This window comes from Equus caballus, chromosome 1 (assembly GCF_041296265.1).
Source record: "Equus caballus isolate H_3958 breed thoroughbred chromosome 1, TB-T2T, whole genome shotgun sequence".
Taxonomy (NCBI): domain Eukaryota; kingdom Metazoa; phylum Chordata; class Mammalia; order Perissodactyla; family Equidae; genus Equus; species Equus caballus.
The window spans coordinates 80,056,429-80,073,082 of NC_091684.1; the positions used below are offsets into that span (position 1 = coordinate 80,056,429).

At 41.7% G+C, this 16,654-nt stretch overlaps 1 long non-coding RNA gene across 1 annotated transcript; it reads right to left on the reverse strand.

The window, feature by feature from the left end:
- Positions 1 to 806: 806 nt before the first annotated feature.
- LOC138916370 (uncharacterized) lies at positions 807 to 16,271 on the reverse strand. Its single transcript, XR_011423577.1, has 3 exons — positions 15,975 to 16,271; positions 15,730 to 15,871; positions 807 to 931 (listed from the first exon to the last, which is right to left on the reverse strand). It is a non-coding gene; the product is annotated as an uncharacterized lncRNA (long non-coding RNA).
- Positions 16,272 to 16,654: the final 383 nt, after the last annotated feature.

Sequence of the window (16,654 nt, forward strand, 5' to 3'; positions counted from 1 at the left end):
GGACCTTGAGGGTATTATGTTAAGCAAAATAAGCCAGACAGAGAAAGACGAACTCTATATGACTCCACTCATAGGTGGAAGTTAACATATAGACAAGGAGAACTGATCGGTGGTTACCAGGGGAAAGGGGGGGGGGGGGGTGGGGGGAGGGCACAAAGGGTGAAGTGGTGTACCCACAACATGATTAACAATAATGTACAACTGAGATCTCACAAGGTTGTAAACTATCATAATCTTAATAAAAAAAAAGTGGCTTGTGATAGACTTAGTGAGCATTGTTCTCAAATATGACACTGCCATAAGCCTTGGTTGTACAATCAGTTTGTTTAATTACATTCTTGGTGCAAAGGAAGACAGTTTCTTACTGAGCCTATGCAAATAACTATATTTCCAAGAGTAGTAAGAAGACGTTGTAAGTTTCTGAATTCCTTAAGATCAATGAAAATCTAAAATCATTTTAAAATGTTTCATTTCACTTCATAGAAAGAAAATTTAATAAATTGTTGTGGATTATGGACAGCTTAAGAAGAAAGAGAAGGAGAATCCTTGTATATTCAGAAAATAGAACATTAAAACAAATACACAATATACCAAATAGATAACCACAATAAAATTTTCCTCATTAATTCCTCAGTCCTATGAAATTACTACTGTTCTGTTGGATCTTGGGCTATTAGTATCATCAAGCCATATGTGTCTCAACTAAAGAGTTCTGGAAATCCTGACTCAGCCTACTGGCAGTCTAAAAGTTGTCTAAGTGATGTCAGCTCAGAAGCCGGTACCCAAGAGTCTATTCTTTGAAGTATCAGTAGTTAGAATTACCTGGTACACTTCTTTCCCATGCGTCACTGAGATGGTCTTTGTTGAAGACACAATATGTGGTCCATCCTTTATCACAGAGCCTCAGGTGAGCCTCAGAGTATAACAAAAACTGTCAGAGTATAACAAAAAAGACTTAATGACTATGGTTAGTTTGTTACCAATAATTTTTAAATATAGAAGTTCTAATGACAATTTATAATAAGAACAATGCATCTGACAAAAAAAGTGATTGTTTCTCTGTGTACAAAACAAAGAAAATAAAGTCATTCCAAAAGAATTTTTTAGACAAATATTTTTAAGAAAAGTAATTAAATTTATTTTCAAAGAAGTCAGTGAATGTTAAGTCTGATTTACAATGAATGAACATAATTTTTATAGAGGAAAAAGCCTGAGATACAATGTACAATAGTCCTGAAACATATAGAGGGAGGTAGGGGTGGTGAAGGAAATCAATTGTCTCTTCACTAGACAGAATTTATGTGCACTTCTAGTAACAAGGATTATTTGCTTTGCTGCAGTTATGTATAATTTATGGAGTTGTAAAATAGCTCAGAGACAATGAAAAGTGCAAACTGCATAGAATCAGAAAACTCAAAAGGGTGTGCCCTATATAACATGTAGTTCTTGTTGAAGATGAACAGCAATATTTCATTCCATTAAAGTCTTCTCTAAAGAGGAGTTAGAGGGAAGATAGTGGAGTTGGAAGCATCAGGAACCCATCTCCCCACCTAGGCAACAATTGCATTGGCAGAATCTGTCTGATGTAACTATTTTGGGCCTCTGGAAATGTATTAGTCACCTTGGGCTGCCATAACAGAATACTACAGATTAGGTGACTTAAACAACAGAAAATTATATTCTCACAGTCATGGAGGCTAAAAGTCCAAGATCCGGGTGCCATCAGGCTTGGTTTATGGTGAGACAGCTCTTCCTGGCTTGTAGATGGCTGTTTTCTTGCTGTGTTCTCACAAGGCCTCTTCTCTGTGCATGCACAGAGAGAGAAAGAGAGAGAGAGAGCTCTGGGATCTCTTCCTCTTCCTATAAAGACACCAGTCCTATTGTATTAGGGCCACACCCTTACAACCTCATTTAACCTTAGTTACTTCCCTAAAGACCCTATCTCTAAAGACAGTCACAAAGAGGGTTAGGGCTTCAACATACAAATTTTGGGAGAACAGAATTCAGTTCACAACAAGAGATTACTGAAGATTTTCAATTTCCAGGGGAAAGCTTGTGCAATAGCTGTTGTTAATTTTGGTCAATTTTAGCTCTTAACATGGTAGCAGCTACCCCTCCTCCAACCTCCGGCCCCATGACAAGCAACTGAGCACACATTTTGGGAGTGGCTTATACACAGCTTGTGGGAACCATGTTGGGCACTAAGGACCCTATTCTCCAAATAACTGGAATCTGTGCTCTGGTCATTGATTGTGGATCAGATGCAGAGGTGGGAAGCCATTGTTGCACACCCTGTCCACTCTGGCTGAAGTGACTTTAAGGAGATTTAAAGGGCTGGTCTTTTATTTGATTCATTTTTCTCTTTTCCCACTTTTGGGGACCAGACATTTAAGGACTAGGATATTCAAAAGCAACAATATATAAGGGAGAATTTAGAAAGCCACTTCGCATGCCCAGTGAAAATCATAAGCTCAGAAAAGACCTCAAATTTACAACTCAGGCTGATCCCTGGCATAGAGATACCCTATAACAACAGCAACAACAACAAACAATAAACCCTGATGAAGGGGAAGAATTGGATCTCCAGAGTTACCACATTATTAGATTCAAATGTCTACTTCTCCACAACAAAAAAAAATCACAAAGCATAACAAGAAACAGAAAAGTATAACCATTCAAAGGGAAAAAAATCAATCAACAGAAACTGTCTCTAAGAAATACCAGTTGGTGGTTTTAGTAGACAAAGACTCCAAAACAACTGTCTTAAAAATTCTCAAAGAGTAAGAGAAGACATGGACAAAGTCACAAAACAATTTTTGAACAAAATGGAAATACCAATAGATAAAAAACATTAAAAAGGAGCCAAAAAGAAATCCTGAAGCTTAAAACTATAATAACTAAAATGAAAAATTCCCCAGAATGATTCAAAAGCAGATTTGATGGAAAGAAGGAGCAATGAACTCAAAGATAGGACAACTGAAATTATTACATCTGAAGAACAGAAAGAAAAAAGATTGAAGAAAGTGAACAGAGCCTAAGGGACATCCAGCTGATCAACCTATACATTCTGGAAGTCCCAGAAGGGAAAGAGAGAAAGGAAGGGGTAGAGAGATCATTTGAAGAAATACTTGCCAAAAACTTCTCAAATTTGATGAAACACAAGAATATAAACATCCAAAAAGCTAAACGAACCTTAAGCAAGACGAACTCGAAGAGACTCACACGGAAGTACTTTATAATCAAACGTGAAAAAGCAAGAGACAGAGAAAGCAGCAAGAGAGACACAACTCATCACGTACAAAGAATCTCCAATAATATTATCTCGAGATTCCTCATCAGAAACCTTGGAGACTAGGAGACAGTGAATTGATATATTCAAAATGTTGAAGGAAAAAAAACTGTCAAGAGTCCTATATCCAGCAAAACTGTCCTTCAAAAATGAGGGAGAAATTAAGACACTTCCAGAAAAGTAAAAGTAGAGAGAATTTGTTACCTCTAGACCTGCCCTGAAAGAAATCAAAATGGGAGTCTATCAGGCTGAAGGACACTAGATGTAACTTGAAGATGCATGAAGAAATAAAGATCTCTGTTAAAGGCAAATACATGGACAGTTATAAAAGCTAGTATTGTTGTACCTTTGGTTTATAACTCCACTTTTTATTTTCTACATGTCTTAAGAAAGAGACTATACATAAAAAAACAATGATTGGTCTATGTTTTTGGAAATAAAATACACAAAGATACAATTTTGTGACATCAATGACTGAAATAGATGGGATCAGAACTGTATAAAAGCAGAGTTTTTTTATGTCATTGAATTAAGCTGGCATAAATTCAAATTAGAATGTTATAACTTTAAGATGTTAAATGTAATCACCATGGCAGCCATAAAGAAAACAGCTACAGAATAAACACCAAAGGAAATGAGGAGGGAATTAAAATTTTTACTACCAAAAAAAATCACTAAACACAAAAGAAGACAGTAATGCAAGACACAAAAGGCAAAAAACCTATGAGGTATATAAAAAACAAATAGAAAAATACAAAAGTAAGTTCCTCCCTGTCGGTAATTACTTTAAATGTAAATTGCTTAAACTTTCCAATCAAAAGACAGAGATTGGCAGAATGGATTTACAAAACATCACCCAACTATGTGCTCTCTACAAGAGACTCTCTTAAGACCCAAAGATGCAAATAGGTTGAAAGCGAAAGCATGGAGAAAGAGATGGAAATGGAGAACTAAGGAGTTAAAAAATCTCCCCTAGAGCAAAAACTTTAAGATAAACTTTGATAACTGCAGCTGTGCATGTTTAACATAATCAACTGTCGTTCAAAACTAACCAGGTCTGTCTGTGCTTAGTATATTAGTGGGTGTCTTTCTCAGAAATTCAAGGTCCAGACATCAAGATTCAGTCTTCAAGGCCAAACGCAGTCTGGTGGGAAGGCACCAACTAGCAAGGCCACATGCTCCCCTCCCCCACCTAAAACCCCAGCACAGCTCCCCTCCCCCACCTAAACCCCCAGCACAGCTCCCCACCCCCACCTAAAACCCCAGCACAACTCCCCTCCCCCACCTAAACCCCCAGCACAGCTCCCCTCCCCTACCTAAAACCCCAGCACAGCTCCCCTCCCCCACCTAAAACCCCAGCACAGCTCCCCCTCCCCCACTTAAAACCCCAGCACAGCTCCCCTCCCCCACCTAAACCCCCAGCACAGCTCCCCTCCCCTACCTAAAACCCCAGCACACTCTCCCTCTCCCACACCTAAAACCCCAGCTAAAAACCCACACCTTTTTCCCTTAGAGAAGGTGGATCTGAGTGCTAACTCCCATCTTCTGGTCTGGCTGCCTTTTGATAAGAAACCATCTTTCCTTGCTAGAAGCCTGACATTTCAGTTACCGGCTCTACTGTGGGGCAGGTAAACAAACCCATGTTTGTGTTTGGTAACAATATTCCATGCAAATAGGAAACAGAAGAGAATGGGAGTGGGCTATACTAATATCAGACAAAATAAGCTTTAAATCAAACAAGTTCATAAGAGACAAAGAAGTACATTATATATTTATTTTATTTTTTTATTTTTTTTTTGAGGAAGATTAGCACTGAACTAACATCTGCTGCCAATCCTCCTCTTTTTGCTGAGGAAGACTGGCCCTGAGCTAACATCTGTGCCCATCTTCCTCTACTTTATATGTGGGACGCCTGCCACAGCATGGCTTGACAAGTGTTTGTAGGTCCGCACCCGGGATCCAAACCTGCGAACCCCGGGGTGCTGAAGCAGAAGGTGAGAACTCAACCACTGCACCACTGGGCCGGCCCCAGAAATACATTATATATAATAAAAGGTTCAACACAGCAAGAAGATATAACAATTATAAACATTTATACACTTAACAGACATCAAAATACATGAAGCAAAATTTGATAGAACTGAAGGGAGAAATAGATAGCTCTATAATAACAATTGGAGTCTTCAATATCCCACCCTCAGTAGTGGATAGAACAATCAAGACAGAACATAAGTAATGAAATAGAATAGAGGACTTGAACAATGCAGTAGACAACTAGACATATACAGAACACTCTACCCAACAACAGAATATACATTCTTCTCAAGTGCACATGAGACATTCTCCACGATAGACCATATGTTAGGCCACAAATCAAGTCTCAATAGGTCTAAAAATGTATCACGCAAATAATTTTCTCTGACCACAGTGGGATGAAATTAGAAATTAATAACAGAAAGAAACCTGAAAACCCCACAAGTTTATGCAAATTAAACAACACACTATTAAACAACCAATGGATCAAAGAAGAAATATGAATGGCCAATAAGCACATGAAAAGATGCAAATCAAAAACCACCATGCCATACAACTTCACGTCCACTATTATGACTATCATTAAAAAAACAAAAATCAAAGGCAAGTGTTGGCAAAGATGTGGAGAAATTGGAACTCTTTTTGCTTTGTTCGTGGGAATATAAAATGATGTAGCTGCTACGGAAAACAGTATGATGGTTCCTCAGAAAAGTAAAAATGAAACCATCACGTGATCTAGCAATTCCATTTCTGGGCATACACCTGAAATAATTCAAAGCAGGATTTTGAACAGATATTTGTACATCCATGTTTTTAACAGCATTATTCACAATACCCAAAAGGTGGAAACCACTCAGATGTCCTCTGATGGATGAATAGATAAATGGATAAACAAAACGTGGTATATATGTACAGTGGGATATTACTCAGCCTTAAAAAGGAAGGAAATTCTGACACACGCCACAACATGGATGAACCCAGAAGACATTATGCTACGTGAGATAAGGCAGTCATAAGAGGACAAATACTGCATGATTCCACTGATAGGAGGTCCCTAGAGGAGTCAAATTCATAGAGACAAAAAGTAGAATGGTGGTTACCAGGGCCTCAGGGGAGGGGAAGGGGGAGCCGTTGTCTGATGGGTGCAGAGTTTCAGTTTGGGGAGACGAAGAGTTCTGGAGATGGATGGTGGTGATGGCTCACAACAATGTGAACACACTGAAGGCTACTGAAATGTACACTTAAAAATGATTAAAATGACGGGGGCTGGCCCCGTGGCCGAGTGGTTAAGTTTGCGCGCTCCGCTGCAGGCGGCCCAGTGTTTCGTTGGTTCGAATCCTGGGTGTGGACATGGCACTGCTCGTCAGACCACGCTGAGGCGGCGTCCCACATGCCACAACTAGAAGGACCCACATTGAAGAATATACAACTATGTACTGGGGGGCTTTGGGGAGAAAAAGGAAAAAATAAAATCTTTTAAAAAAAAATGATTAAAATGATAAATTTTTTATGAGCACTTTACCACAATTTTTAAAAAGTAATTAATTTTTTTGTCTTCCAATCTTTTCCTAACAGTTGCTTGTATTTATTGATGCTTTCTATGTGCCAACCAAGTGCTCTTCCAAACACTTTACCTGTGCTGTTTTATCTAATTGCCATAATAATCTTATGAAGCAGGTGCTATCATTATGTCTATTTTTCAAAATAAGAAAACTGAGGCACAGAAAAGTTTAAGTATTTTATCCAGGGTCATAGAGCCTGTTAGTGGTAGATCTAAGATTTGAACCCAAGCAATGTGATTCCAGATTCCTCATTCTTAGCCACTATGCTATACTTCCAAAATGAGTGAGCAACTAATACCTTATAAGTTATTATTGATTTGATTGTCATCATGTGATTTTAGATCAGTTGCTTTGCAACTCTGTCTTTCCTTGCATGCAACACTGAAATTCAGAACTCCTGCAAGTGGTTGTGACCTTCCTTGGCATAGCTGCAGTACGAGGTGGTGCAGCCAAATCAAGGTGAAATGATATCCCAAAAGATGAGTCCCAGACTCACCCCCTCAGAAGGTCTTGCCTTCTCTGACATTGAAAGTCCAAATGCCAACTCTACTACTTCTTGCTGTTTGATCTTGGGCAAATTACTTGACTTCTCTGAGCTTGTTTCCTTATCTATAAAATGGAAATCATAACATCTTTCTTACAAGGCTGTTGGTGAGTGTGACCTAAATATCCTCAGGCCTCATTGGCCTGTGGATGTAAATAAAACCATATCAAAGTTAATGTGTAAATTTCACTGGCTTAGGATCCCCTCCAGACTAAATATGTCAACATAAGATACACACATACATGGGGCCGGCCCCGTGGCTCAGTGGTTAAGATCGCACACTCTGCTATGGCGGCCCAGGGTTTCACTGGTTTGGATCCTGGGCACGGACATGGCACCACTCATCAGGCCACGTTGAGGCGGCATCCCACGTGTCACCACTAGAATGACCCACAACTGAAATATACAACTATGTATTGGGGGGATTTGGGGAGAAAAAACAGAAAGAAAAAAAAAGATCGGCAACAGTTGTTAACTCAAGATGCCAATCTTTAAAAAAAAAAAGACACATACAGAGAGAATCTGCAAAGCCATATATATGCTAAATAGATTATAGCCAGTATTTTTATTGCTTTAAATAGTACATCAGGTCAAGGTGGAATAATGCCTATATTAACAATCTTAGAGTTTGGATATTATTTTCTGACTAATCCTCACCCATTTTGAATGGGAAACTTATGGGACCAATCTTTGAACTGCAGTATGCATATTCCTTGAAGAAATGGAAGACTTTCTAAGGACTACATGGACATGTAATCATTTTAAGGGAATCTATTTCTGATCCCCATTTCCATAAGTATTCTTCCTTAAAAGTGATGTGCCTGAGAATGTGCCTGGAGAGAGGGTGGGGCTCTCCTCTCCCGCTACCACATACAAAACTGCCCTCCCACCATCTTGTGTTGGTGCATTGCTTCCAAGGGACATAAACTTCCCAGGCACTTAAGAGACCATTTACCAAATGACTGTGACAGTTAGGCGACTAACACGTATACAAGGCGGGGAAGGAAGGGGCAGAGCGAGCAATTCTTTTTATCCCAACACAAGTGAAAAAGGATCTGATCTTGTATGCTCATTGATCATTAAAAATAATTTTGATGCATTAAATTATTATATAATCATTGACGTGCAACTCAAAGAGTTAAAAGAATTGAGGGAAATTTGCAATTCTTTATGTTCTGTTCCATTTGTATAACCAATGTTTGTTACTCTTTATTTGTACAAAGAAGAAAGACAGGAATAGAACTAATGCTGAACTGTGTCTCGTTCTAACATAGGGGTCATCTATGGATATCTGTACTAATAATTTTTAGAAGATCCAACCTTTCATTAAGAAAAATATTTTAAATTAAATTTTGATTTCATCTTTTATTTAAATTCATCAAAATGTGTGCTATATTACTGTTTTGATTAATTATAGTGAGAATGCCTTCCAGAAAAGAAAAAAAATTAATAAATAGAGCTTTATGGTCACCAGGTTGTTAAAATCTTTAAATTTCAATTTGTATATATTTGGCAGAGAACTAAGATGGGATGATCAACAAAAGACAATAATTTTATGATTAGATTAGAATTTTAGGATTAAGATTAAATTAGGATTGGGGGAATTAAATGGAAATAGATATTCAAAGAGAAATGGGGACAATGTAAAATTTTCAACCAATAAAGAATAATTTGGTCACATATCCGTGAAAGTGGATATTGATGATTATCAAATTACTGATTCCACTGTAGTCCTTTAAAAGAATGATAAAGCAGTTTTATTTTAAAATGTCAATATTACAATATGTTTAAAATTCTTCTTTGTGACTATTTAAACATATATGAAAAATTTTAGATGGTAACTTGAAAATACATGAGGGGAACATACTTTTATGAAAAAAAGATGTTATGGAGTACGTGAGCAAAAATTTGAAGACCATTGACCAAGAGCCATTTTTGTCCCAGCAAATGACCCAGCAGGGTTGGCCTGATCCCACCAGGATGGGGACTTGCATTTATTCCATCTCTACTGTTAAAAGACAAACTGAAACACGTTAAAAATTTTAATTTAATTTGATTTCAGCAAAAATCCATTCAAATAGGGCAGCAGCAAAGGGGAAGCAGTTAGGAGCCCTCTGCCAATGGGAGCCAAGGGGAAGACAGAGAGAAAGTTCGGAAGAAAAGAAAGGAAATTATTGAATGGCTGTGGCTTAAAGCCTACTTGGCTGTTTACGATCTGTAGTCCTTAGATTTCAATTTTGTAACTTTGAGGCATTTACAGGCTTCGATTTTGGTTCGCTTACATAGGCCACCACGGCATTAAAACCACCTCAGTTTAATGGCTAATTTAACACTACACATGGCCCCTGGCCAAGGAAATGCTCCGGGCAGCCTGGGTAGGCCTTGTGACAGTGCTTGAGGTATATGTGTTAGGGTGTGTGGGGGTGTGTTTGTGATGGTCTGTGCATTAGTGTGTTGGGTGTGAGTGTGTGTTGGGGGGTGTGTACTGGTCTGTGTGCCTGTGTATGGGGTGGGGGCTGTGTGTGTGAATGTGTATTCGTCTGCATGTCTGTGTGTTGGGGTGTGTGTATGTGAGTATATGCTGAGAAGTGTGTGTGAGTGTGTGTTGGGGAATGTGTGTTGGTCTCTGTGCCTGCGTGTGTGGTGGGGGGGGGAGGCTGTGTATGTGAGTGTGTGTACAGATGTGTGGGTATGGATGCGTTTTGTGGTGTGTATGTTGGTCTGTGTGTGTAGGAGGTGTGTGCACAAGGCCTCCTCTGCCGCTCGTCTCCTTGAGGAGTCTCACCCCTCACACACGCCGACAAGGCCGAGGCTAAGGCCTGAGTCCCCAGCGTTATCTCCGGTTGTCAGGTCTGAACATGGCAGCGGGGGAATAATATAAAAATACAGCTTCAGGGTTTGATTATCACTTAACCACTGTTGAGGAGAATTGTGATTTCCCTTATGGTGAAGGCAGAAAAGTATAAAAATAGCAAAATGAGGAAAGAGTTATAAAACATGGAGCTGTCTTCACTGCACTTTGGTTTAACAGCACCTCTTGAAACTACGTGATGCCGTGTGAGCCGCACCGACTGCCGTGGAGCGCTGGCGCTCAGCGACGGCTTCACGCTGCTGAAGCCCTGGCAGGGAAACTGGGTCTTTAAATTCTCCTCCAGATTAATTGAGTCAAGAGCAGCTTTCCTTATATAAGAGGATAAAAAGAACCCCCCAAAGGGCTTAAAAGCCTGACAAGAAGTCTTTTAAATTAGCAGGGGGCTGTCACAGTTGTGTATTGATGTCACCGCATGGTACTCTTCACATCCAGATCCCGCCGCCGGGGTTGAGAGGAGAGCCTTTCACTGGAGACGCAGGAACGGAGGCAGAGACAGGCAGCGCAGGGTGTCACTGTAATTCCACTCCGCCCCCCAAGCTGCACTTACGGCCCCTGTAAGATAATCTGATATACCCACAGTACAGAACAATTCAATTCACATTTTCAACATCACAAAAGGGTTCTCTCCAGAGGGATTCCCAGGAGAGTTCAATTAAATAGAAAGTTCCTCTGCAGCATTTAAACCGATTCTATTTACAAAATATCCACAAACAGTAAAATCTCAGGAACCCAAGTTTGCAAGCTAGATGCAGCTACTACACATCGTGAACCAAGTCCTTCCTGGAGGGTATCTCTAAAAGACTGCGGTGACTGGAGAGGACGAAATAGTGAGCTTTCAAGATGATTGCAAAGAAGGACTAAAGATCTGCAGAGAAAGGCAGCTGGTGGTTTAGTCTGGAGGGAGAGGCTACAGGTAGGCTTCACCCTGGCTGCAGGCGCCAGGCGCCAGGAGCCGCAAGGACTTCTGTAAGAAGGATGTGAGCAGCTCTTATCCAAATCCTGGTGCAATAGATTCACATCGGCCCCCTCTTCCTCAGGCCTGCAGTCCAGGTGAACAAGGTCACCTCGGGTCTGGTAGCAAGAGCCAACTGTCCAGACTTTCCCAAGTATAACCAGAGCCTGAGACAGCTAATACAAAAGCAGAAAAGGATGTCTTCCCAATGAAAGTGAAGTTTTATTAAAATAAGAATATGTGTATCTATAAGAGCAATGACTAAGAGCTTCATAGGTTCAGCCTCAGGAGTCTAAATGTAACAGGCAAATGGAAACACACCGTCACTCTGACACAGATGCAGAAGGAAAATGTTTCTGTCTGTAGTGTAATCGAGGCCCTGCCATTGGTGATCTGGTCATTGCAAAGCTTTCCATGCCCTGCCTCTGTATAGCTGAGGGTAAAGCCCTTAAAAATTGTAGGACTCCATAAAATGCTGGTTTCTCATTCGTTGGAGACCCCAGGAGGCATAATTTGAAAAGGGGCTGAGAAAGAGGGAAGTGTGCTGTGCTGCAGTGTCACGTCCCAGCTGCCGAGTGAACTGTGAGCAAGCTTGCAAATTCTGGGGCAGTTGGAAAAAATATTTTGGGGGCTGGCTCGGTGGCACAGTGGTGAATTTGGCACGCTCCTCTTCAGCGGCCAGCAGTTCACAGGTTCAGATCCCTGGTGCGGACCTACATACTGCTTATCAAACCACGCTGTGGCAGCCGTCCCACATATAAAGTAGAGGAAGATGGGCATGGATGTTAGCTCTGGGCCAGTCTTTCTCAGCAAAAAGAGGTGGATTAGTGGCAGATGTTAGCTCAGAGCTAATCTTCCTCAAAACAAAAAAACAAATTTTCTTCTTCCACATGGGCGTTATCTCAACATGGACTGAAGCACTGTCTTTCTAGCTTTGTAGAAAGGTAGCCTCACACTTTGGGAAACACACAGGCCCAGAACAGGGACCCCACGCCCCAGAGTGAGGACCAGGGAAAATTATGTCACACCCAGAACAATTTCCTGATCTGATAAATGGGAGCCATAAAAGTCCCACTTCCTTGGCTTGTGGTGGGGATTAAATGAAATAATGCTCTTTTCATGTTTAGCAAAGGACCTGGCTGATAATAAACTCAATCAGTGGCTGTAGCTATTCATAAGCGGTGTTATTAATAGGAACATGCCCCTGCTCATCTTGACCTGTTCTCTGTTATTCTTTAATACATGTGAGGTTTCAGTTCATTTGCCTTTCACTTACTTTGAGCAGCCTATTAATTGCCTTTTTAACTGTCCTAATTGTCCTTTGTACCTGCACCTTTGTAGCAGGAAAGAGAAGGGCTTTGGCTCCAGGCAAGCTACTCTCTTCTGGAGGCCCCTGCTGAGATGAGCTTCGGGGTGGGGGAGCGGGGTGACTTCCTCACCCCAGGCCTGCGTCCCCTGAGACTGACATTACTTATTCACTGCAGGCGCTTACAAGAAAGGATGATTTTGCTCACCTTTGCATTTTCTCATCAGGTTTATAAACTTCGTTCAGAGGCATGAAGCCTTTCCTTTTGTGATCACTTTAAAACATATTTGAACAAAATAGTCTTGCAAATAGAAAACAAACCAAAGACTCATTCTATAGACAGAACCTGGAGAGCTTCTTATGCTGTTCTGAGAAGCTTGAATGGCATTTATAGGCAATAGGGAGCTCTAGGGGGCTTGATCAGGGGAGTGATGTGATCAGCCGCATGGAAGGAGGTGTGGAAGGGCAGGGAATGAGGAGCTGCAGTCACAGGCAGAGGCTGCTGAGGGCACCAACTGAAGTCAGGTCCATAGTGCTTAGAAGGACCTTTGACTGACAGGTGCTTCGGAGGGAGATCCAAAAGGACTTTGTGCCTGGATGGATGCAACAGAGAAAGGGGAGATCACAGCTGCTCATTTCCAATCTGAGTGCCTAGGAGGCTGCTTTCACAGACTGAGGGATAATACCGAGAGAAGCAGAAGTGTGCTTGGAAAGCGTGGCTCACAAAGTGACCTTGGAATGCAAGAGGCTCTGAGGGGACCCCGAGCAGGCAGGTCGGAATCCAAGTCTGAGCCACTTGAAATCCTGTTTGGAAGAAGAAAAAGCATAAATGACTACGGAATAAACTCTACAAACTAAGAAAATAGAAAGAAAAAAATTCAGAAATGAACTTGGGAAGTCAGGGGTGGAAGTGAGAAGGTGGGCGTCGCCAGCTTCGAGGTGATTATTGAAGACGCAGATGAGCAGCAGAGAGATCAGAGTGCTGAGCAGGAGCAGGCAGGGAGACAACTGGGGCTCCCAGAATGGGCAGGGCTGACCCCAGGGCGGAAGGCTTGGTGCCCGCAGGAGGGGAAAGCAAGGGGTGGCTCGTGGCGCAGCTATGAGTTGAGCTGTCAGGAAGCCAGAGTTTGGTCTTGAATTTTCCAGATAAAGAAACTGCAGCTCCTAGTACAGAAATTAACCTGTCTTGCCCCAAACCACATCTTCAGTCAACTAGACTCACCAGAGCAGCCTGCAAAAACAGAGGCAAATTCTCTCTCTCTTTGTTTACTGGGTAGTAAAATAACCCCAAAGCTACTGTAATTAATGATGGTTTCCACTGGCACAGAGACGATTGAATGGACTGGTAAAAAGATTTGGAGCTGAGAAGTAGATTCAAGAGACATCAAAGATTTAACATATAACCAAGGTGATATTTCAATTCAGGGAGAAAATAAGAATAAATGCTTTAATAATAAATGCTGCTGGCATAGTTAGCTTTTCATGTGGAAGAAACAATAGCTAAACTTCTACTTCACACAATACAGAAATAAATTCCGAAAGGATTCAAGACAAATATTAAAAATAAATTGCAAGAAATAAAAAATGTTTTTGTAATTGAGGAAAACATCTGTATAATCATACAGAATGGGTTCTGTTTCTAAGCCAGATATGAGAGCTAGAGGCCATGAAAAAAAGACCAGACATATTTGATTAAATAAAAATGAGAAGCTTTTGTGTGGTTACAAAAAAAGTAAACTAAGATAATAGTAAAAAAAAGTCTACTGGGAAAAAATATTTCTAATACTCATAGTAGGAAAAGGTTTAATATGCCTAATATTCAAAGAACTTCTACAAATTCATAAGAAAAAGATACACTCACTAAGAAAATGGTGAAAGGATATGCACAGAATAAATCCCACAGGAGAAATCCAGAAGGCCAGTAAACACAGGAAAAGATGCTCAGTTTCACTGAGAGTCAGGAAAATGTAAAATAAAGTAACGTGACAATATCCCCTTATCATGCAATTGACAAACATTGAAAAAAAGAGTGAAAATAACACCTAATGCTTTCAAGAATGCAAGAAATAGACAGTGGGGTGCCTTGCTAGGGGGAGTGGGAATTGCTCCAATTTGGGAAAATAATGTAACAATATCTGTTTAAAAAGTTACACATATCCTTTTACAGATCTATCTCATTTATGATTCTGTTCCACTGAAGTAAAAGCACCAATAGGTAAGAATATATAGAGGATGTTAACTACAGCTTGCCTAATGGTAGCAAGCAAACAAGCAAGTGCAAACCAGATACAGCCTTCATGCCCGTAACTAGAGGGATAGTTTCATACGCTGTGTCCACCTGCTTGAGGAAATCTCACACGACTTTTAAAGAGAACTAGGTAGCGCCATATTTTTACTTGGAGGGATGTCCATGATGTGTTAATACAAGAGGAAAGCAATTTGCAGAGTAATTTATACAGCATGATCCCATTTCTGTAAGAATCCACAAGGCATTTCTCTATATGTGCATGTATGTTTGTGAAGATTGAGAGAGATGTGGACAGACAGACAAACTCTGTTCACTGGTCACTTGGGGAGAAGAGGACAGAGAGTGGCGAAGCTTTATGACTGTTTATACAGCCCTATGTTTTGGTGCTGTGTCACCGGTGTAATTTTAAAATTTATACAGAAAATGTTTTTTAAAGGAGAGACTTTTTCTAATGTTACCCAGATTCCCAGGCCCTCATTCTGTTTGAGCGGGTGGGAACGAAGCCTAGGAATCTGCATTTTGACAAGTAGCTTCAGTGATCCTTGGTGTGGTGGCCATGGACCACCCCTGAGGAGGCAGGCCAGTACAAGTTCCCTTGGGAGGGCAGCAAGGCCCACGTAGGGCTTGGCAGAGGGTCCCCCGGAAAGGTCACTTTGGAAGAAACAAGAGAACTAACTAGCTGGCAGGACAGGAGAAGGGAAGGAAAGGGAACCGCACACATACGGGCCTCAGTTTGTGAAAACAAGACAGCTCTTCCTCTAAGCAGAGACGGTAGAAGGAGAACACCGGAGAGGAGTATGTGGGGAGATGCAGAGACATTTCCCAGGGCAGGAAAGGGAATTCTGGGAGTTCAGGTGAGAGTGAGGAACTTGGAGAAAGAATGAGGAAGGACTCGGGCCGTGGAGGGGCTGGCTGTACTCACAGGCTGGGGTTCGCGCTGGAGCTAATCTGCAGGTGGTGGTTCCCACCAGCACCAGCAGGACCAAGTAAAACATGCTGTGCCTTCTCCCCCACAAAGAGGGACAGCCTCCGGGCAGGTCGCTACTCTGCCCTGCCAGCCATGACTGCAGGGAGAGACGGGACTGAGATTAGGATTTGTGATAGGCATTTAGCGTGAGCACAAATTGGGTCAGATCCCAGTTGGGAGGTCTGGGAAATGACACCCACCATTTATGAAGTGCCTGATGCTGTACAAATAACATTTCTAATCTTTCAACAGTTTCTTGGGATAGATATTGTTGCACCAATTTCCAGAAAAGAAAATCGAGGTTTAGAGAATTGACTTTGTTCCTTTGGGCAGTGGCAGCTCCAGAATAGGCAGGCACACCTCTCTGTCAGCAAAACTCAGGTTCTCTCCACTACCTCTGCAGAGGGAAGGGGGTTGATGGCCCTGCCCAGAGCCCCAGGAGGAGGGAGGAGGAGCCCAGTGGGTGCCATAGCCCTTTGTCTTCAGGTGCAATGAACAGACTGGCCTCAGCCCCTCAAGCTGAGCCCGTGGGATTCTAGATCTCTCTGGCATATTCTTTCCGCAGCTTACTCACAATAGCTTTGTTGATGACTCACCCACTCCACTGATACACATCACTGTCCTGCAAATAATGCTGTCAGAGCAGGGGTCAGGGTGGCAAGCCAGGTTCCTCCCTCCCCCAGAGCCCCAAGGCACAGTTGGGAGCTTCAGTTAGACAAGAAAAGTGGGTCACCCTTTCTGCTCTTTCCTCCTTCCCTCCTCCTACTGGCATGGCCTGTGTCCCTTTTCCCTGTCTGTCCTCAGCCTGTGCTTAGCGCAGGCAGAGAGGTCCTGCTCCAGGCCCACAGGCCTGTGCACCAAGGGAGAGTGTGGGCAGCAC